This window comes from Hyperolius riggenbachi, chromosome 2 (assembly GCF_040937935.1).
Source record: "Hyperolius riggenbachi isolate aHypRig1 chromosome 2, aHypRig1.pri, whole genome shotgun sequence".
Lineage (NCBI taxonomy): Eukaryota > Metazoa > Chordata > Amphibia > Anura > Hyperoliidae > Hyperolius > Hyperolius riggenbachi.
In genome coordinates, this window is record NC_090647.1 from 311,461,596 (window position 1) to 311,488,068 (window position 26,473).

A 26,473-nucleotide genomic window follows, 5' to 3' on the forward strand; every position below is an offset into this window, starting at 1 on the left:
CTGGATAGGGGTTACCTAATACTGAGGACACATCTGGCCAGGGACGGGCCGAGGCAGAGGCAAGAGAGGCTCCAGCCTCAGGGCGCAGTGTAGGAGGGGTGCACAACTCACTTACCTATCATTCTCTTATTGTGTTTGAAGCAGAGAGAAATAAGGAAAGGGGATACATGGCAGAGACTGCAAGTCAGATAACTAGATATTAGGGTGTTGGGGGCCCTGGGGTGCCTCTCTTAGTCTAATAGCAATCAGTGTGTGATGGCTGGCAGTGGCGTAGCTAAGAAGCTGTGGGCCCCCGATGCAAGTTTTACATTGGGCCCCCCCATGCACTCTATACATAACAATTGATATGGCGCACCAAAACCTGCCAATGGCAACTACAGTGTCAGAGGTGCAAGAAGGGGATGGAGAACAGTTTGTTAATGATTACCACTATTCAAAGTATCTATAGAAGTGATTATTATGAGCACAGGACCAATAGAAAGCTAATACTGCAGTTGAGGAAAGGACCCTCTGGGCCCTTCTGGCCCAAGGGCCCGATGTGGTCACAACCTCTGCACCCCCTATTGCTACACCCCTGACGGCTGGGATGGGAGGGGCATACTTTGATGTCTCAGCCTTGGGTGCTGGAGGACCTTGTCCCAGCTCTGCATCTGGCTACCTACGCTGGGGGGAGGGGGACATCTACCTAATACAGGGGCACAACTGGCCACTGCTACTGGGTGGGGAGGGGGCTACATAATACTGGGGCACATCTGGCTACCTATACTGGAATAACCTACTTATTCTGGTAGCTCATTTGCTACCTATCCTGGGGCAGGCACAAATCAGGGGGGCAGGGGTGCACTTTGGAATTTCTAGCTCTGGAGAACCTTGTCCCGGACCTGTGTGATTGCAGTGTTTTGGGATATCGCTGTATGTGGTATTGCTGTGGTTACGTCATTGGTGCACTTATATAATAAACGTATTTGTGTGTAGACTTTATGCAGATTCTGTCTTGTATTTCTCTGCCATTGTGGTGCTTCCTAACCAAATAATTTTGTAACTGTAACAGCCAGCCTGTGAATAGAGAAACCCTGTCCACTTCCTCTTTGTGCTACACAGGAGGAAGCAGGGGGTAATGATTACTGTGGTCAGGTTAAGGCTCTGTATTAAGGAAGAAACTTCCACTCTGCTGCCAGCTCCATGCTTTGTGCACAGATCTCTGGGTCATGTTACTGACTTTTCCAAAATGAATTTCTCTGGAATGACGGTATTAAATATGGAAATTGTGTTAGTGATGGCATAGTCCCTTTTCAGCTTATGCTAAAAATGAAAATCATGAAGGGGAACTACCTCTTTAACCTCCCTTGTGGTATGATTACTTATGGATTTTAGGGTCTAAAAGCAATGCAATTTTTTTCACACACTTTTAGACCCTAAAAGCTGGAAGAAATCATGCAGCCAGAGAGATCTGGACAGGCCTGGATTTACATCACAGGAGCCTATAGGCACAGATGTCTTAGCATCTTAGATTGCACCCTCCAGGAACATACAAACCCTCACCAAACTGCACTGCAAGTGTGCTGGCTGGCCCAGCTGTCACTTCTCTCTTACTTCCCTTGCCCATCATAGGTAGCTACAGGTGTCCCTTAGTATTAGGTAACCAGAAGTACCCTCAATAATAAGTAGTTAGAGGTGCCCTCGAGTATTAGATAGCTAGAATAACCCTCAGTACTAATTAGCTAGAGGTGCCCCTGATCGAAGGGAGATTTCGTCAGTGAAATGCCAAGAGCTGGGGGAGTAACCATTTACACTCTCATCAGGACTCTGCATAGGGAAGGAGGGAGGCATTAAGGGAGGTGAGTGAGCCGCCTTTCCATCATCAGGCGCATGTAGGCATGTGCCTACAGTGCCTTATGGTAAATCCGGCCCTGGATCTGAAGCAGCTCAGCACATTACATTATTTATGATCACATCATTTTTTCCCCTATAACACATCACAAACTGCAACTTTGAATTGATCTGAGACAAATCTATTCACTTTGGGTCTTATGGAATAAAAGCCCTTTACAAATGTTTTGTTGTTGTTAAAGTGAAATTTAATGCAGAAACAAATTACAATGCTATATCTGATCTATCCAGACAAATATCCAAATGCAGTCTAGCCTCACAGTTCACACAGTTGCCTTATTGCCTATGTCATCAGAACTACCGGTAAATAATGCATCTGAAACATATTATAGAATTCATGTTAATAGGGTTATAACTACGTATGGATTTATCTCTTTTGAACTTTGAGTAGTTTTATTTTTAGGTTTGAATTGGTCAGGTTAGTCTTTGTATATGATGAGCACTCAAATTTATGTATGCATATTAATTATTTTTACTGTTAGCAACTTTTTGTGATTATTATTGCCTTGATGAGGCAAGAAATGCCTGTGAAATGCATTTTGACCCTACTTTGTGCGCTAAACTCTGGAAATCGAAGTTATCTTGGCTGCTTTGAAATCCACAGGACAGGTAAGTCAACCATGCCTCTCCTTTTTAAATGTTTTTTCATTATTTTATATTTTTGGGGACGGCTACATCTACCAGTTGTTACTCATTACACCTCTGTTGGGAGGTTGTATTTTTAGCTCTTATCCCTATGACCTACCTAACTATTGGGAGTTGGACCTTTAAGAACCCTGGTAAGCCCAATACGGGGCAGGAATTGCTGCTGTTCTTTTCCAACCGGAAATGTGTGAGTAATTCTCTTTGCATATCTTATCCTGGTGTCATAATATATTGCACTATTGGCTCCTGGCATTTTGTCTCCCATTTCATTTTGCGGTCTATGGATTGCCTTGGCTCACCTCTCTCCATATCTACAGTGGTTTGCAAAAGTATTTGGCCCCCTTGAAGTTTTCCACATTTTGTCATATTACTGCCACAAACATGAATCAATTTTATTGGAATTCCATGTGAAAGACCAATACAAAGTGGTGTACACGTGAGAAGTGGAATGAAAATCATACATGATTCCAAACATTTTTTTTACAAATAATTAACTGCAAAGTGGGGTGTGCATAATTATTCAGCCCCCTTTGGTCTGAGTGCAGTCAGTTGCCCATAGACATTGCCTGATGAGTGCTAATGACTAAATAGAGTGCACCTGAGTGTAATCTAATGTCAGTACAAATACAGCTGCTCTGTGAAGGCCTCAGAGGTTGTCTAAGAGAATATTGGGAGCAACAACACCATGAAGTCCAAAGAACACACCAGACAGGTCAGGGATAAAGTTATTGAGAAATTTAAAGCAGGCTTAGGCTACAAAAAGATTTCCAAGCCTTGAACATCCCACGGAGCACTGTTCAAGCACTGTTCAGAAATGGAAGGAGTATGGCACAACTGTAAACCTACCAAGACAAGGCCGTCCACCTAAACTCACAGGCCGAACAAGGAGAGCGCTGATCAGAAATGCAGTCAAGAGGCCCATGGTGACTCTGGACGAGTTGCAGAGATCTACAGCTCAGGTGGGGGAATCTGTCTATAGGACAACTATTAGTTGTGCACTGCACAAAGTTGGCCTTTATGGAAGAGTGGCAAGAAGAAAGCCATTGATAACAGAAAAGCATAAGAAGTCCCGTTTGCTGTTTGCCACAAGTCATGTGGGGGACACAGCAAACATGTGGAAGAAGGTGCTCAGGTCAGATGAGACCAAAATGGAACTTTTTGGCAAAAATGCAAAACGCTATGTGTGGAGGAAAACTAACACTGTACATCACTCTGAACACACCATCCCCACTGTTAAATATGGTGGTGGCAGCATCATGGTCTGGGGGTGCTTCTCTTCAGCAGCACAATATTCAAATAAAAGCAGCAGTAAAAGTAACTAAAACAGAAAGGTAAGAGAGAGTACTGACATTATTAAAAGTTGGGGTACTTTACATACACAATTAAAGGACCACTATCACGAAATGTATTAAAAAAAAATAGAACTAAAAAGGAAAGGAAGAGAAAGCTATTGAAAGGGATTCTAAAGGGTTAAGAATTAGTTAAAAAATAAATCACACTGCTGTTTAGAAATTCATGACAGCTTGCATGAGAGGGACTCTTGCCCACTTAACGGAGGCTGTACTGGGGCTGTGTGTATCTGCCTGGCTAACATAATGAGACAGTTTTACAACTAGCTGAAGTGCTGTTGCGCAGCTAGCAGCCAGCAGGCTCCATGGGCAAGAGTCCCTCTCATGCAGGCTGACGTCATGAATTTGTAAACAGCAGTGTGATTTATTTATTTATTTATTTTTTAAACCAAATTTTTTATTAGAGGATAGTTACAGTACAATAAAATCGTCATCTTATGTCAAAGAGCATCTTCATTTTTACATCACATTTTACAGTTCAATTTTTCAAAACATTTTTTACTTTCCTTTTAACACTCTAACAGTTAGCCCCTGACCCTCTCGCACCATCCTTTTTTTCCCCTTTTATCCCCCTCCCCCAAACACATCCCCTATTAACCTTTCGTGGATAGGCAGTGACATATCTCCTCCTTACTGTGGGCTATTTTTCTATTTCACTTCTCTTTGTTTTCCTATGTTCCAAAATCATCCTTTTCTCAGGGTTCGCATTTTAGTCCTTTACCTGGTAGAGCATTCTAGTTTCCCCAGCGTGCCTTGCAGTTGTTCCACACAATACCATTCTGTGTATTTGAATGGTTCCATAATTAAATCAATTTCTGATCTTCTGTAGTAAAATATTATAAATTTTTTCCATTTTGTGAAGAATCGTTTAGTATATTTTGATTTATTAGCCAGTACTATAATTTTTTCCCTTTCAAACAGGAATCTCAATTCTTTTTTTATTTCCCCTGTCTGTGGGGTTGTTGGGAATATCCATCTATTGAATATTACCTTTCTTGCTGCTATAATTATTGTGTGAACCAACTTGCTCGGCACCTCTTCAGGCCTACCTCTCATACCTTTGTTATAATAGTTAAACAATAACAATAATGGGTCTTTTGCAACCGTCTTCCCACATATCCTTTTAATCAGTTTGCATACCGCATCCCAAAATAAAGATATTATTGGGCATTCCCATACACAATGAAACAAGTTTGCATTGACCATATTACATTTTGGACATTTTGCCTTATATTCCATTGGTGGTGGGTTCCTGTACCTGATATCAAATGCATATTTAGCTCTGTGTAAAAATAGCAAATGGGATTCTCTCCATACTTCGTATGTGGTACAACTTCTGACTTCCGCCAAACCTTGCAAAATTTTTACCGATATGTCAGGATCATGCATAGTATTCCCCCATTTTTTCAATCCCTGATGTGCAATCCCCTCTGCCCGCCACGCTCCCATGTCTTTATAAATATCCGATAAGGTCACATTTTGATTGCCTGGTTTGATCAGTCTATCAAATTTTGTTATTTCCAGGATTGGGTCTAATTTCTTAATGATTGAAGAGCAAAAGGAGGTGATCTGGGCATAATACAGAAAGTGCACCGCAGGGATATTATATTTAATTCTCAGTTCTTTAAATGTCATTAACCTCTTTTCTTTAAGATTACATATATGCCCCAACATCACAATCCCCCTCTCTTCCCATTTCAAGAAACCTTCATGTTGTATCGTAGGAGGGAATTCAGGGTTTCCCCACAAAGTCATATATTTAGATATTCTGAAAGGCAGGCCTGAGAGCTTCCTAACCTCCCTCCAGGTTAATATTGTGTCCCTCATTATCAAGTTATACTTGATGCGCACAGGTAAATTTCTTTGTGTAGTGTGAAGCAGACCTTTTAGTGTCCAGGGTTCAGCTACTGCAGCTTCTAGTTCGTAATTTGAAAACCTGTTTGTGTTGTCTATCCAATCCTTAACATGACGCATTAGGCAAGCAAGGTTGTATAGCCTTATATTTGGTACGCCCAAACCCCCCCATTCTTTAGACAGTTCCAATTTTTTTATGGCAATTCTATGTTTTTTCCCCTTCCATAGAAAATCGGTGAAGGCCTTCTGTAACATCTTAACTTCTTTATGTGCTATTAACATGGGTATATTCTGCATTGGGTATAACAGTTTTCCAAACGAGATCATTTTCAATAAAAATGCTCTTCCTATTAACCACTTGCCGACCGCCCACAGCCCATGGGCGGCGGCAAAGTGGACGCCTAAAGGACCGCAATACGCCTTCAGGCGGCGCGTCCTTTAGGCATGCCGGGGGAGCGATCGCGTCATTGATGACGCGCGCTTCCCCCGGCAACTGGCTCCGCCCACCCGCCGTAACATCCCGCCGGCCATACGGAAGCGCCGGCGGGATGTTAACCCCGCGATCGCCGCTACAAAGTGTATAATACACTTTGTAATGTATACAAAGTGTATTATACAGGCTGCCTCCTGCCCTGGTGGTCCCAGTGTCCGAGGGACCACCAGGGCAGGCTGCAGCCACCCTAGTCTGCACCCAAACACACTGATCTGCCCCCCCCGCCCACTGATCGCCCACAGCACCCCTCAGACCCCCCCCTGCCCACCCCCCAGACCCCTGTTTGCACCCAATCACCCCCCTAATAACCCATCAATCACTCCCTGTCACTATCTGTCAACGCTATTTTTTTTTTACCCCCCCCCCTGCCCCCTGCCCCCTCCTGATCACCCCCCACCCCTCAGATTCTCCCCAGACCCCCCCCCCCCTGTGTACTGTATGCATCTATCTTCCCTGATAACCTGTCAATCACCCGTCAATCACCCATCAATCACCCATCAATCACCCATCAATCACCCCCTGTCACTGCCACCCAACAATCAGCCCCTAACCTGCCCCTTGCGGGCAATCTGATCACCCACCCACACCAATAGATCGCCCGCAGATCCGACATCAGATCACCTCCCAAATCCATTGTTTACATCTATTCTCTCCTCTAAACACCCACTAATTACCCATCAATCACCCATCAATCACCCCCTATCACCACCTGTCACTTTTACCTATCAGATCAGACCCTAATCTGCCCCTTGCGGGCACCCAATCACCCGCCAACATGCTCAGATTGCCCTCTGACCCCCCCTTATCAATTCGCCAGTGCATTAATTACATCTGTTCTTCCCTGTAATAACCCACTGATCACCTGTCAATCACCTGCCAATCACCTATCACCCATCAATCACCCCCTGTCACCCCCTGTCACTGCCACCCATCAATCAGCCCCTAACCTGCCCCTTGCGGGCAATCTGATCACCCACCCACACCATTAGATCGCCCGCAAACCCGCCGTCAGATTACCTCCCAAATGTATTGTTTACATCTGTTATCTTCTCTAAACACCCACTAATTACCCATCAATCACCCATCAATCACCCCCTATCACCACCTGTCACTGTTACCTATCAGATCAGACCCTAAGCTGCCCCTTGCGGGCACCCAATCACCCGCCCACACGCTCAGATTGCCCTCAGACCCCCCCCCCCCCTTATCAATTCACCAGTGCATTAATTACATCTGTCCTTCCCTGTAATAACCCACTGATCACCTGTCAATCACCTGCCAATCACCTATCACCCATCAATCACCCCCTGTCACTGCCGCCCAACAATCAGCCCCTAACCTGCCCCTTGCGGGCAAACTGATCACCCACCCACACCAATAGATCGCCCGCAGATCCAACATCAGATCACCACCCAAGCGCAGTGTTTCCATCTATTCTCTCCTCTAAACACTCACTAATTACCCATCAATCACCCCCTATCACCACCTGTCACTGTTACCCATCAGATCAGACCCTATTATGCCCCTTGCGGGCACCCAATCACCCGCCTACACGCTCAGATTGCCCTCAGACCCCCCCTTATCAATTCGCCAGGGCATTATTTACATCTGTCCTTCCCTGTAATAACCCACTGATCACCTGTCAATCACCCCCTGTCACTGCCACCCATCAATCACCCCTGTCACTGCCACCCATCAATCAGCCCCTAACCTGCCCCTTGCGGGCAAACTGATCACCCACCCACACCAATAGATCGCCCGCAGATCCGACATCAGATCACCACCCAAGCGCAGTGTTTCCATCTATTCTCTCCTCTAAACACCCACTAATTACCCATCAATCACCCCCTATCACCACCTGTCACTGTTACCCATCAGATCAGACCCTAATCTGCCCCTTGCGGGCACCCAATCACCCGCCTACACGCTCAGATTGCCCTCAGACCCCCCCTTATCAATTCGCCAGGGCATTATTTACATCTGTCCTTCCCTGTAATAACCCACTGATCACCTGTCAATCACCTATCAATCACCCATCAATCACCCCCTGTCACTGCCACCCATCAATCACCCCCTGTCACTGCCACCCATCAATCAGCCCCTAACCTGCCCCTTGCGGGCAATCTGATCACCCACCCACACCAATAGATCGCCCGCAGATCCGACATCAGATCACCACCCAAGCGCAGTGTTTCCATCTATTCTCTCCTCTAAACACCCACTAATTACCCATCAATCACCCCCTATCACCACCTGTCACTGTTACCCATCAGATCAGACCCTAATCTGCCCCTTGCGGGCACCCAATCACCCGCCTACACGCTCAGATTGCCCTCAGACCCCCCCTTATCAATTCGCCAGGGCATTATTTACATCTGTCCTTCCCTGTAATAACCCACTGATCACCTGTCAATCACCTATCAATCACCCATCAATCACCCCCTGTCACTGCCACCCATCAATCACCCCCTGTCACTGCCACCCATCAATCAGCCCCTAACCTGCCCCTTGCGGGCAATCTGATCACCCACCCACACCAATAGATCGCCCGCAGATCCGACATCAGATCACCACCCAAGCGCAGTGTTTCCATCTATTCTCTCCTCTAAACACCCACTAATTACCCATCAATCACCCCCTATCACCACCTGTCACTGTTACCCATCAGATCAGACCCTAATCTGCCCCTTGCGGGCACCCAATCACCCGCCTACACGCTCAGATTGCCCTCAGACCCCCCCTTATCAATTCGCCAGGGCATTATTTACATCTGTCCTTCCCTGTAATAACCCACTGATCACCTGTCAATCACCTATCAATCACCCATCAATCACCCCCTGTCACTGCCACCCATCAATCACCCCCTGTCACTGCCACCCATCAATCAGCCCCTAACCTGCCCCTTGCGGGCAATCTGATCACCCACCCACACCAATAGATCGCCCGCAGATCCGACGTCCGATCACCTCCCAAGTGCAGTGTTCACATCTGTTCTCTACCCTAAACACCCACTAATTACCCATCAATCACCCCCTGTCACTGCTACCTATCAGATTAGACCCCTATCTGCCCCTAGGGCACTCAATCACCCGCCCACACCCTCAGAATGCCCTCAGACCCCAGCCCTGATCACCTCGCCAGTGCATTGCTTGCATCTATTCCCCCTTCTAATCACACCTTGAGACACCCATCAATCACCTCCTGTCACCCCCTAGCACACCTACCCATCAGATCAGGCCCTAATTTGCCCCGTGTGGGCTCCTGATCACTCGGCCAAACCCTCAGATCCCCCTCAGACCCCCTTCCGATCACCTCCCCAGTGCATTGATTGCATCTATTTTCCCCTCTAACCACCCCCTGAGACACCCATCAATCACCTCCTGTCACCCCCCTAGCACTCCTATCCATCAGATCAGGCCCAATACAACCTGTCATCTAAAAGGCCACCCTGCTTATGACCGGTTCCACAAAATTCGCCCCCTCATAGACCACCTGTCATCAAAATTTGCAGATGCTTATACCCCTGAACAGTCATTTTGAGACATTTGGTTTCCAGACTACTCACGGTTTTGGGCCCGTAAAATGCCAGGGCGGTATAGAAACCCCACAAGTGACCCCATTTTAGAAAAAAAGACACCCCAAGGTATTCTGTTAGGTGTATGACGAGTTCATAGAAGATTTTATTTTTTGTCAAAAGTTAGCGGAAATTGATTTTTATTGGGTTTTTTTCACAAAGTGTCATTTTTCACTAACTTGTGACAAAAAATAAAATCTTCTATGAACTCGCCATACACCTAACGGAATACCTTGGGGTGTCTTCTTTCTAAAATGGGGTCACTTGTGGGGTTCCTATACTGCCCTGGCATTTTAGGGGCCCTAAACCGCGAGGAGTAGTCTAGAAAACAAATGCCTCAAAATGACCCGTGAATAGGACGTTGGGCCCCTTAGCGAACCTAGGCTGCAAAAAAGTGTCACACATGTGGTACCGCCGTACTCAGGAAAAGTAGTATAATGTGTTTTGGGGTGTATTTTTACACATACCCATGCTGGGTGGGAGAAATTTCTATGTAAATGGTCAATTGTGTGTAAAACAAATCAAACAATTGTCATTTACAGAGATATTTCTCCCACTTAGCATGGGTATGTGTAAAAATACACCCCAAAACACATTATACTACTTCTCCTGAGTACGGCGGTACCACATGTGTGGCACTTTTTTACACCCTAAGTACGCTAAGGGGCCCAAAGTCCAATGAGTACCTTTAGGATTTCACAGGTCATTTTGCGACATTTGGTTTCAAGACTACTCCTCACGGTTTAGGGCCCCTAAAATGCCAGGGCAGTATAGTAACCTCACAAATTACCCCATTCTAGAAAGAAGACACCCAAAGGTATTCCGTTAGGAGTATGGTGAGTTCATAGAAGATTTTATTTTTTGTCAAAAGTTAGCGGAAAATTGATTTTTATTGTTTTTTTCACAAAGTGTCATTTTCCACTAACTTGTGACAAAAAATAAAATCCTCTATGAACTCACCATACTCCTAACGGAATACCTTGGGGTGTCTTCTTTCTAAAATGGGGTCATTTGTGGGGTTCCTATACTGAACTGGCATTTTAGGGGCCCTAAACCGTGAGGAGTAGTCTGGAAATCAAATTTCGCAAAATGACCTGTGAAATCCTAAAGGTACTCATTGGACTTTGGGCCCTTTAGCGCAGTTAGGGTGCAAAAAAGTGCCACACATGTGGTATTGCCATACTCGGGAGAAGTAGTACAATGTGTTTTGGGGTGTATTTTTACACATACCCATGCTGGGTGGGAGAAATACCTCTGTAAATGACAATCTTTTGATTTTTTTTACACACAATTGTCCATTTACAGAGTTATTTCTCCCACCCAGCATGGGTATGTGTAAAAATACACCCCAAAACACATTGTACTACTTCTCCCGAGTACGGCGATACCACATGTGTGGCACTTTTTTGCACCCTAACTGCGCTAAAGGGCCCAAAGTCCAATGAGTACCTTTAGGATTTCACAGGTCATTTTGCGGAATTTGATTTCCAGACTACTCCTCACGGTTTAGGGCCCCTAAAATGCCAGGGCAGTATAGGAACCCCACAAATGACCCCATTTTAGAAAGAAGACACCTCAAGGTATTCCGTTAGGAGTATGGTGAGTTCATAGAAGATTTTATTTTTTGTCACAAGTTAGTGGAAAATGACACTTTGTGAAAAAACAATAAAAATCAATTTTCCGCTAACTTTTGACAAAAAATAAAATCTTCTATGAACTCACCATACTCCTAACGGAATACCTTGGGGTGTCTTCTTTCTAAAATGGGGTCATTTGTGGGGTTCCTATACTGCCCTGGCATTTTAGGGGCCCTAAACCGTGAGGAGTAGTCTGGAAATCAAATTCCGCAAAATGACTTGTGAAATCCTAAAGGTACTCATTGGACTTTGGGCCCTTTAGCGCAGTTAGGGTGCAAAAAAGTGCCACACATGTGGTATCGCCGTACTCGGGAGAAGTAGTACAATGTGTTTTGGGGTGTATTTTTACACATACCCATGCTGGGTGGGAGAAATAACTCTGTAAATGGACAATTGTGTGTAAAACAAATGAAAAAATTGTCATTTACAGAGATATTTCTCCCACCCAGCATGGGTATGTGTAAAAATACACCCCAAAACACATTCTACTACTTCTCTTGAGTACGGCAATACCACATGTGTGGCACTTTTTTGCAGCCTAACTGCGCTAAGGGGCCCAAAGTCCAATGAGCACCTTTAGGCTTTACAGGGGTGCTTACAAATTAGCACCCCCCAAAATGCGAGGACAGTAAACACACCCCACAAATGACCCCATTTTGGAAAGTAGACACTTCAAGGTATTCAGAGAGGGGCATGGTGAGTCCGTGGCAGATTTCATTTTTTTTTTGTCGCAAGTTAGAAGAAATGGATTCTTTTTTTTTTCTTTTTTTTTGTCACAAAGTGTCATTTTCCGCTTACTTGTGACAAAAAATAATATCTTCTATGAACTCACTATGCCTCTCAGTGAATACTTTGGGATGTCTTCTTTCCAAAATGGGGTCATTTGGGGGGTATTTATACTATCCTGGAATTCTAGCCCCTCATGAAACATGACAGGGGGTCAGAAAAGTCATAGATGCTTGAAAATGGCAAAATTCACTTTTTGCACCATAGTTTGTAAACGCTATAACTTTTACCCAAACCAATAAATATACACTGAATGGTTTTTTTTTTATCAAAAACATGTTTGTCCACATTTTTCGCGCTGCATGTATACAGAAATTTTACTTTATTTGAAAATTGTCAGCACAGAAAGTTAAAAAAATAATTTTTTTGCCAAAATTCATGTCTTTTTTGATGAATATAATAAAAAGTAAAAATCGCAGGAGAAATCAAATAGCACCAAAAGAAAGCTTTATTAGTGACAAGAAAAGGAGCCAAAATTCATTTAGGTGGTAGGTTGTATGAGCGAGCAATAAACCGTGAAAGCTGCAGTGGTCTGAATGGAAAAAAAGTGGCCGGTCCTTAAGGGGTAGAAAGACTGTGGTCCTCAAGTGGTTAAATTAATCGGTAAATTTTTCCAGTTTTGGATCTGTGCTATTATTTTACTTATTAATTTTACAAAATTTTCGTTATATAAACTACTTACATCCCTTGTTATCCAAATACCCAAATATTTTATCTTCCTAGAGGCCACTATCACTCCATAGTCCTTCACCCATTCTCTCCCTGGTTGTTTTGTCAAGAAAAATAACTCTGATTTACTGTTATTTACTTTAAAGCCTGTAAATTCTTGTATTTTCTGAAAAAATTCCAGAACGTCCTTTAATTGGTCCTTTGGGCTTTCCATAAATATTAAGAGGTCGTCTGCAAATAGTGCATGGGTGACTCTATGTGATTCCAATTGTACCCCCCTGATATTATTTGCTATGAACCTTGAGATTGGCTCTATGGCGATGTCAAATAGAAGAGGCGAGAGCGGGCATCCCTGTCTTGTACCGGAATATAAAGGAAATGCTGACGAAATATATCCTGGCAGGTGAATTTTTGCCATTGAATATTCATATATTGTTTGTAGGAATGTCATAAATTGCCCTTCAAATCCCATTCTTTGCATTACTGCCTTTAACCAATTTCTATTCACATTGTCGAAGGCTTTTTCCATGTCTACACTAAAAATAGCACTTTCCTTATATCTCTCAGGGTAAGCTCTCGCCTGTTCCATCACCAACATCACTTTTCTTATATTCATTACTGATGATCGCCCTTTTATAAATCCTACCTGATGTGGGGAAATAAGATCTGGCATTAAAGTCGCTAGCCTATCTGCCATCAACTTCGAGAGGATTTTAATATCCTGGTTTATCAGGGAAATAGGTCTATATGACCCTGGGTCTGTGGGGTCTCTTCCCTCTTTAGGTAATAATTTTATGTATGCTAAATCGGAGGATTTGAGTCTTGCCTTTCCTTGCAGAATATCATTATACAATTTGGCAAGGTCATCAAGCAATTCCTGTTTTAATAGTTTATAATATTCTGGCGAAAAGCCGTCTGGGCCTGGGGCTTTGTTATTGGCTAAATTCTTAATTATATTAGAAATTTCGGGTGCTGTTACCGGGGAGTTTAAATAGTTAAGATCATCTATAGATATTTGCTTCAGTGCTAGCTGATCCAATAATTCCTCTGCCGCTTGGTTATTATAACCTTGCTTATCATACAATGACTTATAAAAATCTTGAAAAATTCCTAATACTTCATTAGGTTTTGAGTGCAGGATATTATTATGGTCTCGAAGCACAGGCATCTTATTATTATATGTTTGTGTTTTTACCAAATTTGCTAGCATTTTCCCTGATTTATTACCAAATTGATAAAATCTCGCTTGCATCCTCTCTCTGATGAACATTTCTTTGCGTTTTAGCCAGAAGTCATAGTTTTCTTTATATTCCTGCCATATTTTTCTATTCTGCTCCGTTAATGAATTTTTATAATTGTTGTACGCCTCCCGTACCTTTCTCATGGCTTCTGTGTGTTTTTCAAATATGTCACGTTTGTGTTTGTTCATATACATCATAATATTTCCTCTCATTACAGCTTTACCCGCTTCCCAGAACAAAGAATTATTCATTCTATGACCCGCATTCTGTTCAGTATAATCAAGCCACCAGTTTTTTAGTAGTGCTGCAAATGATTCCTCCTCATATAAATATGAGGGAAATCTCCAAATATAATCTGATCCCCGTGGGATCGTTTCAGTAAGATTTACACTAACCGGGCTATGGTCTGATATGACCTGGTCATGAATTTCAGATGTCACTACTTTCCTTATTAATGTGTTACTAATCAGTATATAGTCAATACTTGACATTGTTAAGTGTACCAATGAGTGATGTGTGAATTCTCGGTCATCAGGGTGTAGGTGTCTCCAAATATCCGTGAGTTGATGTGCACTCATCAGATCCTCAATTATCTTATCTCTTTTCTTGGGTTTCTGTACTATGGGCTGTTTAACTTTTCTATCCTCCACTATGTTTGCTACACAGTTAAAGTCCCCTCCCACAATTAAGTTAGAGTAAGCTCCCTTCAGAATTTGCGTGTTTACCTTTTGATAAAACTGAGTGTTATCTTGATTAGGGCCATATATATTTATTATTGTTATAATTTCTCCTCCCATTTTTAAGTTCAGTATTGACAGTCTTCCCTCCTCATCCTTGCTGTGCGATATTTTTTCACAGTCTAACCTTTTACTAATCAGAGTCAACACCCCTGCTTTTCGTCCTACAGCAGCTGAACCCTCACACCATTTAACCCAATCTTTTTGCATATACATAAATTGTTTCTCTGTCAGATGTGATTCTTGTATTAATGCGATGTCTGCTTTTATTCTTTTCAAATGCTTCAATACCCTTGAACGTTTACCTGCGGACCTCAACCCTTTCACATTCCATGTTATTATACGTACCATAGTTTATCCGTAAAGACTATATTACAGCAGTTACATTCATCTAATTGTACTCTGCCCATTTTTATTGTTACCCAGTAGAACATTTTTATCCCCGTCACTGCCTTCTCCACATAACCCGGGTCAACTGGACCCCAACTACAAACCAGGAGGAACATTAAAAACATATTGTTCCTCCTTCTAAACAGCCATATTCTCTCTCTTCTCTTCATGGACTTCACTTTTATCCCAGTAGGACCACCTCCTTATCTTGCATCTCTTCCTCCCCTCCCAGTCTTCTTACAGTAAAAGTTTTCAAATAACAGTATGTAGACCCCCTTCTATGTGAGTTCAATAACTACGTCACTCATCTGGCTCGCTATCCTGAGCTTGATTTGCTTCTGTCTCTTCTTGATGTTCTATTCTGCTTGGAGAACTTTGTTTATTACTCGGAGGATCTTCCCTGTGCATGGCCTCCTCAGCTTTCAGTTTTTTCAAATATGCTCTAGCCTCTGCTGGTGTTTTGCATATATGTATCTTATCTTTTTCATCAGTTATTTTCAAAATAGCCGGATATAGTAGTGCAAATCTGATGTCTCGGTCATATAGTTCACTGCAAACTGCACTGAAAATTTTTTCGCTGTTTAGTGACTTCTGCTGAAAAGTCCTGGAAGATGAGTAGTTGCTTCTCTTGGTATATTAACTTGTCACGTTTAGCTTTATATGCTCCTATAATAGCAGCCTTGTCACTATAATCCAGGTATTTCGCAATAACCACTCTTGGTCTGGCATCAGCAGCGTTCTGCTTCATAGGTCCAATTCTATGGGCCCTTTCGACTTTGCATTTGTTAGGCAGGCTTAGAAGTTGTGGTATAGTAGTTTCACATAGTTCTTTCAGTAGTCCCGCAGTTAGGCTAGAAACCCACTAGGAGAGCTTTTCTGAGCGCTTTGTGATTTGAAAAGCTCTAGCTAATGTAATGCTATGGGTGTGATTCCACTTGAGTGATGTGATTTTCTAAAAATCCCCCATAGCATTGCATTACCAAGAGCTTTTTGAAATCACTCACGCTTACAAAGCGCTCCCAGTGGGTTTCTGGCCTTACTGATTCTGGCACACCCACTATGCGTAAATTGCTTCTTCTAGACCTATTTTCCAGGTCGTCTAGTTTTGCAGCATAGTCAGCGTTTTGTCTAAGGACCTTATCTAGTGTGGTATCTGTTTTGTTCATTTTATCTTCACAGCTAGAAATCCTTTTCTCCGCTTCAGTTACCCTGCGTACACATGATTTTAGCTCGGATGTGATGTCCCCTATTGTGTTCCTGATAGACTGTTCTATTATGGCTGATAGATTTGGGGATAACATGGTAACTACTGCTTTTGCCAATTTGTCGTAGTCTACTTGCCCAGTTGATGCTACATCCAGCGAGTTTTGTGGCCAGTCCAGCTCCGATCCTCCACTCTCCTCTCCTCTCTCAGCCTCCGCCATCTTTGGGCCTGCTGCTGACATGTGGCCGTCGCCTTTCGCTACTGATCGCGTTACGTAGCGATCCATCCGCTTCGCCCTGGCCCGCTTAGAGTGCCTCTCCTGTGTCGCCAGCCTGATGTAGGTGATTGGGGGTCTGTATTAGGCCGTTTGGAGGGGAAAAAGGCCGCTCGTTTAGCGGAGCACTGCCAACTCCGTCCTCTCTCCTGGGCGCCGGAACCGGAAGTCGTGATTTATTTTTTAACTAATTCTTAACCCTTTACTATACATTTAACTAACTTTCATTTCAGTATAGATTATTTTTCGTTTCATTTTTTTATAATTTTTGCGATAGTAGTCCTTTAACCCTCCTGGCGGTTTGCTAAAAAATCGCCAGGGGGCAGCAAATCTTTTTTTTAAATTTTTTTTTTTTTTTCATGTAGCGAGACAAAGTCTCGCTACATGATAGCCGCTGCTCAGCGGCATCCCCCCAGCCCCTCCGATCGCCGCCGGCGATCGGCGATCAGGAGATCCCGTTCAAAGAACGGGATCTCCTGGAGGGCTTCCCCCGTCGCCATGGCGACGGGGCGGGATGACGTCACCGACGTCAACGACGTCATAGGGGATTCCGATCCACCCCATAGAACTGCCTGGCACTGATTGGCCAGGCAGCGCACGGGGTCTGGGGGGGGGTGCTATTGCGGCGCGACGGATAGCGGCGGATCGGCGGGTAGCGGCGGCGATTGGCCACTGCACGCAGCTAGCAAAGTGCTAGCTGCGTGCAGCAAAAAAAAATTATGCAAATCGGCCCAGCGGGGCCTGAGCGGTGCCTTCCGGCGGCATAGCCCGAGCTCAGCTCGGGCTTACCGCCAGGAAGGTTAAAGAGAAACTCCAACCAAGAATTGAACTTTATCCCAATCAGTAGCTGATACCCCCTTTTACATGAGAAATGTATTCCTTTTCACAAACAGATCATCAGGGGGCGCTGTATGGCTGATATTGTGGTGAAACCCCTCCCACAAAGAAATTCTAAGTACGTACTCTTGGCAGTTTCCTGTCTGTAAACCCTGTTGCATTGTGGGAAATAGCTGTTTACAGCTGTTTCCAACTGCCAAAACAGCAAGAAGCAGCTACCTCACTTGCCAGTAGTAAAAATGTCACCATGTGACAAATGTCAGAATATAAATCAGGGATTTAAAATATTTTACAATGGGTAAACACTGACTAAATCATTTATACATAATTATTGTAAAAATGAAGCACTTTTTTATTAGATTATTTTCATTGGAGTTCCTCCTACGTAGCGTGGATCGGGGAGGGAGGCCCTAGAGCTGCGCAGCCGCACTCACGGCAGTGCGGACTGCGCAGCCGCAGCATCCTTCGGCGGCCATATTTGAGGAGGCAGGGGAGCCCGACCCGGGCTGTGGGGTCAGGGTCCGGCCGGGGGGAGGCTAAGCAGCGGGGACCCGGCGGAGCTGCACGGAGGGCGCGGATGGCGTCCTCCGTGCCTTCCAACGTCATACAGGTACAGACCTTTTTTTACCGTGTTGGGCATGTAAGTCCTTTAAGGATATAGGTTCCTTGACAGCACTGCCATGCGTGAGCCCTCAAGTCCCAAAGTTTCACACATGTGTCTGCTGCAAACTGCTAACATCTATGATAGCGAGACAACATAAGACCTATCCTTCCATTTGTCCCAAATCAGGTGGATGTACTGACACTTTTCCTGTGCACACGTACTAATTTCTTAAAGGGAACCAAGCATAATTTTTAACTCACAGGGCAGCTCAATAGCAAATTAAAAATGCATGCTAAAATGTGGTTTATTATTTAAAAAAAATTTCATTTTGCCTCATTTTTTACATTTAAAGAGACACTGGAGTGAAAATAAACGAATGATATGATTTGTATTTGTAGTACAGCCCAGAAATAAAACATTAGGAGCAGAGACATAAGCCTAATATTGTTTACAGTACAGGAAGAGTTAAAAACTCCAGTTATTATCTATGCAAAAGAGCCATTGAGCTCCACGACTTTCAAAATAGCAGAGAGCTCTGTCTTCTGAAGCTTGTTATCTCAAGTGTCTGGTATTGTTTTTTTTTTTTTTTGCAGAGGACAGTTCAAAAGTTTGCTAACCTGGTCTGTAAAATCATTTAGAATACAGAGTAGTGTGTAAACTACAAAAATAAGAGAATGATGCATGGTTATAAAAAAAACCTTATAACTGAAAATAAAAATATGAGAATATTTTCTTTGCTACTAATGTTCTAGTAATTATCTGTACTACACAACCAATTCATTGTATCATTATGTCGTAATTGTTTTTTTCGCTTCAGTGTCTCTTTAAGGGTTAGTTACAGGCAGAATCCTTCTACTTCCTTCGTCTGTCCACCTTTCGCAAGCAACAGAAGACGGAAAGCAGTTAAGAACTCACCTTATTGCCCACAAGCTTAGATCAAACAAACCCATTAAGCATTATGGAGGGGGATGAGTCTTACAAACTATGCTTCTAATAGATAACATAAGTCACACCTGATGAATTTCACACCTAGTCTGGCTAATGGCAGTTAAAAAGGAGCAGGGGGGTTAACTTCTCAAACATGGCAGTTCTTTCAGCTATTTGAAACTAGTAGCTGCTTAAATCCCTTTAAAGCGTAGCCCTTTATCTAGCCTCTTTACCCAGCATGATAGTGGGGAGGAGATGGAGAGAGTCAATACAGAGCAATTTCCTGTTTTGCTGCAATGATGGTTTTGTGTATATAGTAAATATCTTAGTACTGGAATGCGCACTCTCGTCCTGGAGAATATTTAAAAGGCAAAGGGAGGAGTCAAGAGATACAGGACAGCCCATCTTGTTTTGTAAGAAGCTGACCACTTGCTTCCAGAAAGCAGCCACTGGAGGACATTGCCATATTAACTGATAAAAGGAAGGTGCGTGCAGACCACATTTATGACAATTCTCACTAGTGTCTGGTTTATACTTGAGACTACTCAAGATGGACTCATAGGCCTGGTAAAGTATATAGAGTTGTGTGGCACAGTCTCACAGTCTTGCACATTGAGCAAGACCTTTCCCTCGGAGTCTAGCACGTCTTCACAATCCCCATCGTCAGTATATAAACCCAAGCTTATCCATTTGTTTTTAGCATATTAAGTACACTCAAGGGCATTAGTGGCAATCATTTCTTTGTATAGATTCCCTATTGGGTGTTTTCTAGGACCTTGGTCGAGCAAAGAAAGTATGGGATGCGGGGCTATCTGCACTAAACCAGCGCCAAATTACCCACAAAATGTATGTGTTAATTGAAAGAAGCGAAAACGATGGGGTTTAAGGACAGGAAACTGCTCTGTAATTGTTTCAAAAGAGACAATAGTTCCTTAACACACTATCTGAATACATGACAAATGTAAACTTTTTTTTAATTTCCTCATCCCCTCACTGTATACAGCTGAAATCACTTTCACCATCAGAAAACCGCAATTACACTTTTGCCCACAAGGAACAGCAATTTCAGCTGTCTCTGGCATATACAGTGAGGGGATGAGGAAATAAACGTTTCAATTTGTGATTTATTATTAGTAACATCTGACAGTACCATTGCAATACATTTTAGCCACACTTCCGTGCTCTTCAATATTTTATTCATGAAACAAAGTAAAAAAAAATACATTTAATAAGTATCCTGTTTAAAGCAGTAGGATTAGCCATGCTATCTCAGGGGCAAAAAATACATATATAAGTAGATTTGATACTTGATTTACTTCCATAACACATGTATTGTACTGTCCATGTTTTGATTTCAGTGAATGTTATATAGAAAATGAAGAGTGTAACGATCGGTGTAACACAGAGAGGATCTGATTACCGGTGAACTGCAGTCTCACCAGGAATACAGAATATACCCGATTATTGATGATCTGCAGTATCACCGATAATCAGATATATCTACTAACCTCTGGACACCAGGGAGAACAAGTGAGTGTTTATGCAACAGTATACTTTGAGTACTTCTCCAGAAGTAAGTTCCTTCCTATGGCCTAGACTCTCCAGGAGGGAGGAGCTAGGCTGAGGATAGGAAGGTCAGAGCGTGAGTGACACCCGAGAGGGAGGGTGTCACTAACAGGTCTGGGAACTGCCTCTAACAGTAAGGCCAGTTCTCGAGGTCGGCTTGCCAGGTCGTTAACACACAGACAGATAAAGTACAGAATCAGGATGCAAATACAGAGTCCAGGAACGAGCAGAGTCTGGCAACAGGGTATCAGAAATAGCACAGTACAGAATCAGGATGCAAATACAGAGTCCAGGAACGAGCAAAGTTTGGCAAAAGGATATCAGAAATAGCAAGGTACAAGATCAGAATTCAGAGGGATAGTCAGACAGGCGGAAGGTCATAACAAATAATACAATGCAATGTTCCTAATGCTAAGGTGTGAACGCCTTGATGTCAACACCTTTGGAAACTATGCTAGAACACAGATACAGACAAGGTCTGAGTGCTACCACGTTGTGATCGCAACGGCAGACAACCAGAGAATGCCCAGCACCCAGTATATATAGTAAGGTGCTCTCAGCGCCTCCCTAAAGTGCTGGACCAATGGCAAGTGGTGAAAATGTCAGCTGACCGGCCTGGTCAGCTGACCCTTTTCTGGCTGTCATATAAGCTCTGCCCCTCAGCGCGCGCGCACGCGTCCTTCTGAATCTGTGTGGACTAGCAGTCCCAGCCACACCAGACATGTCTTGCAATGTAACCCTTGATTCAAGCGCGGGGACCGCCGCCCCGCTCCCTAAGGGAGCGGCGGTTTCCCCACGTCCGGCTGCACTGTCAGTTGCTCTGCCATCCGTGCAGTCTGCCGCCTCCAATGCGGACTCCACCGCTCTGTCCATGCGGCATGCGGCGGTTTCTCCGCGTTGTGCCGCCATGTTGGACGCGGAAACAGCCGCCTCACTCTACGCCCTTGCGGCGGCTTTTCCGCGTTTCCGCACAAAGAGAATTCTGTTCCTTGTGGGAACCATGTCTTTTGCCCACAGTTTAGGCTAAATCCTGATGTCATTTCTGCCCTTTACTTTTTTTCTTTTCTCCTCCAATCGCTGAGTCACCTCAGCCTTGCTTGTAAACACAAGTGAGCAGGGGATCATGTTTCAGATAAGCAGCTAGGCAGGGAAATAAATGGAAGAGGAAGAATATATTATAGATGAAAAGAACCTCTAGCATGCAACTGTTTGGCACTGACTACTAAAGGGGCAGTGCGCCTTAAGTATGTGATAACTCCAAATCATAACAGCAGAAAAAGTTTTGAAAGTTTTGAATGCAGGATTAGCATCTCTATCACTTATACACTCAGACCAGTTGCTGTTGAAATTTGATTTTTATGGTGACAATTACCGCATTAATACAAATAAAACATTACTGTATGTTTCATTTTAAGAGATCTACAGTGTTCTAGTAAGAGTAATTTACTGAAGGTCTCACACTTAGTGATGGGTTGGTACGCTGTCACAAGTGCCACCAGCCACCTCATATTTATTATCAGAGGAAGTCAGAAATTACATAATTAAACAATTGGTTAAAGCAGTGAGGTACCAAACATGCCTGACTTAGTCAGTGTCCCAATATTGTGCCCTATATATATTGAAGTACAAAGCTGAATATGACATGTGGATGATTTTATAAGGCTGCCTTGGACAAAGGAAATGATGGTTTGACATTGCAGAGCTCAGTTACACCTCAGAAACCATAGTCCATGTGACACCACAAGCTGTTATGAGTAGAGCATAGAGTAGTGTACAGCTCAAGAAAGCCTCAAAGTCTAACTTTCGTTTATTGTGAAGACGAGGTGTTTCTTGGTAAAAAATCTTTTGTGGCATGAGAAGAAAAGACATATTTCTGCACGTATTCAGTTGTACAAAGCCTTCAGATGGCCTCCTACGTCCTAGTTTGCTACAAATCACTATGGTCTTTTGGAAAATAACAGCCTTTTTCAGTTATCTTTTATTTTTATTATTTTTTCCCTTATCTAAATAAAAAAATAAATTCACCACTTAGCAATTGAAAAAGTGCTAAAAAGTAGGTAAAATGTGATATGAGACTTATTCTTAGTAACTTCTTGCATGGTGAGAGCTATAAAGGTATTTTACGTGTGAGGTTTGAAAAATCTCCTAGGAGAAAAGTAGGATATGGGCCACAGTATCTTCTGATTATTTCTCCACATAATCACCTCCTTCATTTAAAGAGGAGCTGTAGTGAAAATAACGTAATGAATAAAATCGCTTAGGTTTTTTTTAATATTTATTTAAAATGATTTAGTGTTTGCCCATTGTAAAATCTTTCCTCACCCTGATTAACATTCTGAAATTGATCACAGGTGGCGACATCTTTAGTACTGCCAGGTGCAACTCTGCAGACTGTTTGTTTCTGAGAATTCTGAAGCCAGTGAAAATAGTGCCTGGTCTCCCTGAATGCACTGGAGGAAAATTCTGTATAGCTAAACAGGTAGGCTAAGCATCACTGGAAGGGCGGGGCTACACACCAAAATACAGCAATATATGAAACAGGATGTGTTTCTGATGCTAAAACCACAAGAATTACCATAAAAGTGGATATCCTGAATAATTTACTGTGTTCTACTATATGTCACTACAGTGCCCCTTTAGGTATTTATCATATCTTTATGCAAGGTTTTCAATCCTCTTGTTGTAATAACATCACACTCGTCACCTATGGGTTGGAGGAATTGAGGAAGAATGGGCTTAATGTTAATGCTGCTGAAGAAACAGTTACTGGTATTCTGCATTCATGTGACAAATGATGCAGAGTGAGAAGAGCTTAACCTGACATATGCAAGTTACATTACACAGAAAGAATACCTTGCATGGCAGATAAAAGAAAAACGCTGTTTCTTTCTGGACAGCCCTTATAGATCTGTCGTATCAATTACATGTACCAAAAAATGTGGGATATTATGGTTGGACAGTATACCAGTAAAGGGCATCGCCTCTGACATAGGAGACCAGGGTTCATGTCTTGGCTGTTCCTGTAAGCCAGCACCTATTCAGTAAGGAGTCCTTGTGAAGACTACCTAGCACTGCTACTGCCTACTGAGCACACCCCTAGTGGCTGCAGCTCTCTAACGCTTTAAATCCATCAGAAGGAAAGCGCTACACAAATGTTGGAATTATTATTATAAATACATTTAATCCAATACAGAATGTCATCCTACCTCCCAAGTGTTGGTAAATAATAAGAAACTGACAGACTGAATTTAAATTTAAATCTTACTTCAGTATGTTGAAAAGCAGTACTGTCAGGCAACACTGACAACTTGGACTCCGTGAACTACTGTTTGTAGGAGGGCTGCTTCTGCTCCCGTTAGTAACTAATTATGGAAGCTATTCTTTTTATTTTCTAGTGTGTTGACTATATAAATGAATTTGCTTAGATGATGGCACATAGAGCCATGTTTAGGTTATTTGCAGAGTACCCCCATTGTAATTAACATAATCTCAAGGACCTCTTGACACATACATATATATGATAGAAGTCTTGATTACAGTATTTGAGTATAACTGCTTTACAAAAATTCTCACATGCTTTTAGGCTGCTTTCACAGTGGGACGTTACAGGCGCACGTTAGTGCAGCCTGTAACGCACCCCACCGCACAGCAATGAAAAATCAATGAGCTGTTCACAGTGCCCACGTTGTGTTACACAGTAATGCTGCATGTTCGTTTGAAGTGCAGCATACTGTGCGTTCTAGCGGCTTAAGCACATGTTCAGTATAGGTGTTTTTTTTTTATTTTGTGGGCGGAGAGGAGACGGGGAGAGGCCGCTACGTAGCCAGGCACATGGCTACTTTATATTCACTGCACTTGCAGTGTTTACTTCCAGGAGCGGCCGCTGATTGGCTGGCGGGACCACGTGATGCGGAGAGGTCCGCTCACGTGGTCTCTGCAACGCATCCAACAGAGCAGGCGCACCAAGAGCTGCTTTTAACGCGGCTCTTGGTAGCGTCCTGCTCCAACACCACCAGGTGTTGCGTTAGGGGCACGTTATGCGCCCTATAACGTCCCCTACACGCAACATCCTGGTGGGAAAGTAGCTTGAAGAAATGCAAAGAATGGAAACCGAGAGCCCAATATAGTGCAGTATGTCTTGGTAAATGGAACAAGACAAAGCAACAACAAGTAATATACTCACAAGTCTGGGTTACCACCAAGGTAACCACTGAAGATGCGGATGGGGAGAATTATAACCTGACCCCACTCAGGTTTAAGAAGTCGCTTTTTTCTGTAGACGGGAAAAAAACGGGGATACACCCCTCCACCAAGGGTGGACTAGATCAACGGAAAGTGAGGAGTAACAGAGTCGCCAAATTAGAGTAAAATAATTTAAAAACCACTTAAAAGGAGGGGGGTTGGTGGTTACCGCCCTCAGGTATATAGTGACCAGCCAATGAGTCGTATATAAATAGACAATATAATTTATTTAATTTATTTAATTGCCTGGAGATTTTAAATAAATTATATTGTCTATTTATATACGACTCATTGGCTGGTCACTATATACTGTACCTGAGGGCGGTAACTACCAACCCCCCTCCTTTTAAGTGGTTTTTAAATTATTTTACTCTAATTTGGCGCCTCTGTTACTCCTCACTTTCCGTTGGTGGGAAAGTAGCCTTAATTTACTAAAAATACTTATTTAGGCTAATTTATATATGATTTGTCATTTCTTTAATGTCCATTTCACTGTAGTAGACTGCCTATGACACATTCAAGTATGCCTTCATTCCAGCCCTTCTACCCCAGGGTGTACATGTACCATGTGTTTAAAACCTTGGAGTTAGAAAATGGTGCTTGGTGTCCGTAAAAACTAATTTGCCGACTGTGTTCTCTGGATTAGAACAGTGGTTTTCCCATTCACGGTTATACAGTAATACTTATTGCAATTTATTAAAGAAAACAGTATTTCATTTGACAACGTATCAGAATATCCATTTAAATATTTAATTGCAGATTAGGAAAATATAGAACGTTTGGTAACTCCTACAGTGAAGAATTGAGTAGAAAAGCTGTTTTTTTGTTTTAGTTTACTTTAACAATATTGTGCCGTATCACAGTCAGTTTCAGAAACATTAACAGTATTATTGAAAATGTAAGTAGCCTATATTATTTCCCAATAGTTCTGTTCAATAGGTAGGTTACTTACCTTTAACAATAAGAGAAGTCCCATTTCCAAATGTGAGTTCAGATCTGTACAGTAAAGTGCAGTAATATACGCCTGAATCATTGCTTTGCACATTGCGTATTATCAATCTGGTGATATGCTCTTTTGTATCACAAGCATATTTCACTGCATTGGCGACACTGAAGCAATATGCAACCTTTTTAGGGGGTTCTGTCTTGTTTGCATTGCGGTGGTACCAGGTGATTGTTTTACCAGCGTCAAGAAATAGATTGGAATAGCATGAAATTACCGCTTCTTTTCCCACATCCACAAAATGAGTATTTTCAGGCTGATAGAATTTCAATTTATCAGCTGAACCTAAAAAATAAAATGGTTTGGAGGCAACTGAAAAGGTTTATATTTCATGAATTTTTCTTGTATCAATGATACAGTAGTAAGTTGAAATATTTACATATGACATTTCAGATTTCTTTAACCCAGGTGCAGTACCTATGCATCAGGCAATATACAAGCAGAACCAATGGGCAAGAAAAACTCTTTTAGCTTTCAAATATAATACAGCACAGTCTCCAATATCTGCCACATGGCTGGGATCGCCTGATGCCGGATAAAGTACAAATCTG

The 26,473-nt window shown here is 42.8% G+C and overlaps 1 long non-coding RNA gene across 1 annotated transcript in view; it reads right to left on the reverse strand.

Annotated features, from left to right (window-relative positions):
- Window positions 1-26,473, reverse strand: part of LOC137544379 (uncharacterized) — a 53,980-nt gene that overhangs the window by 7,571 nt on the left and 19,936 nt on the right. The window contains exon 3 of the long non-coding RNA XR_011025847.1: window positions 25,872-26,207. This is a non-coding gene — a long non-coding RNA (uncharacterized lncRNA). The remainder of the gene's footprint in view (window positions 1-25,871; window positions 26,208-26,473) is intronic.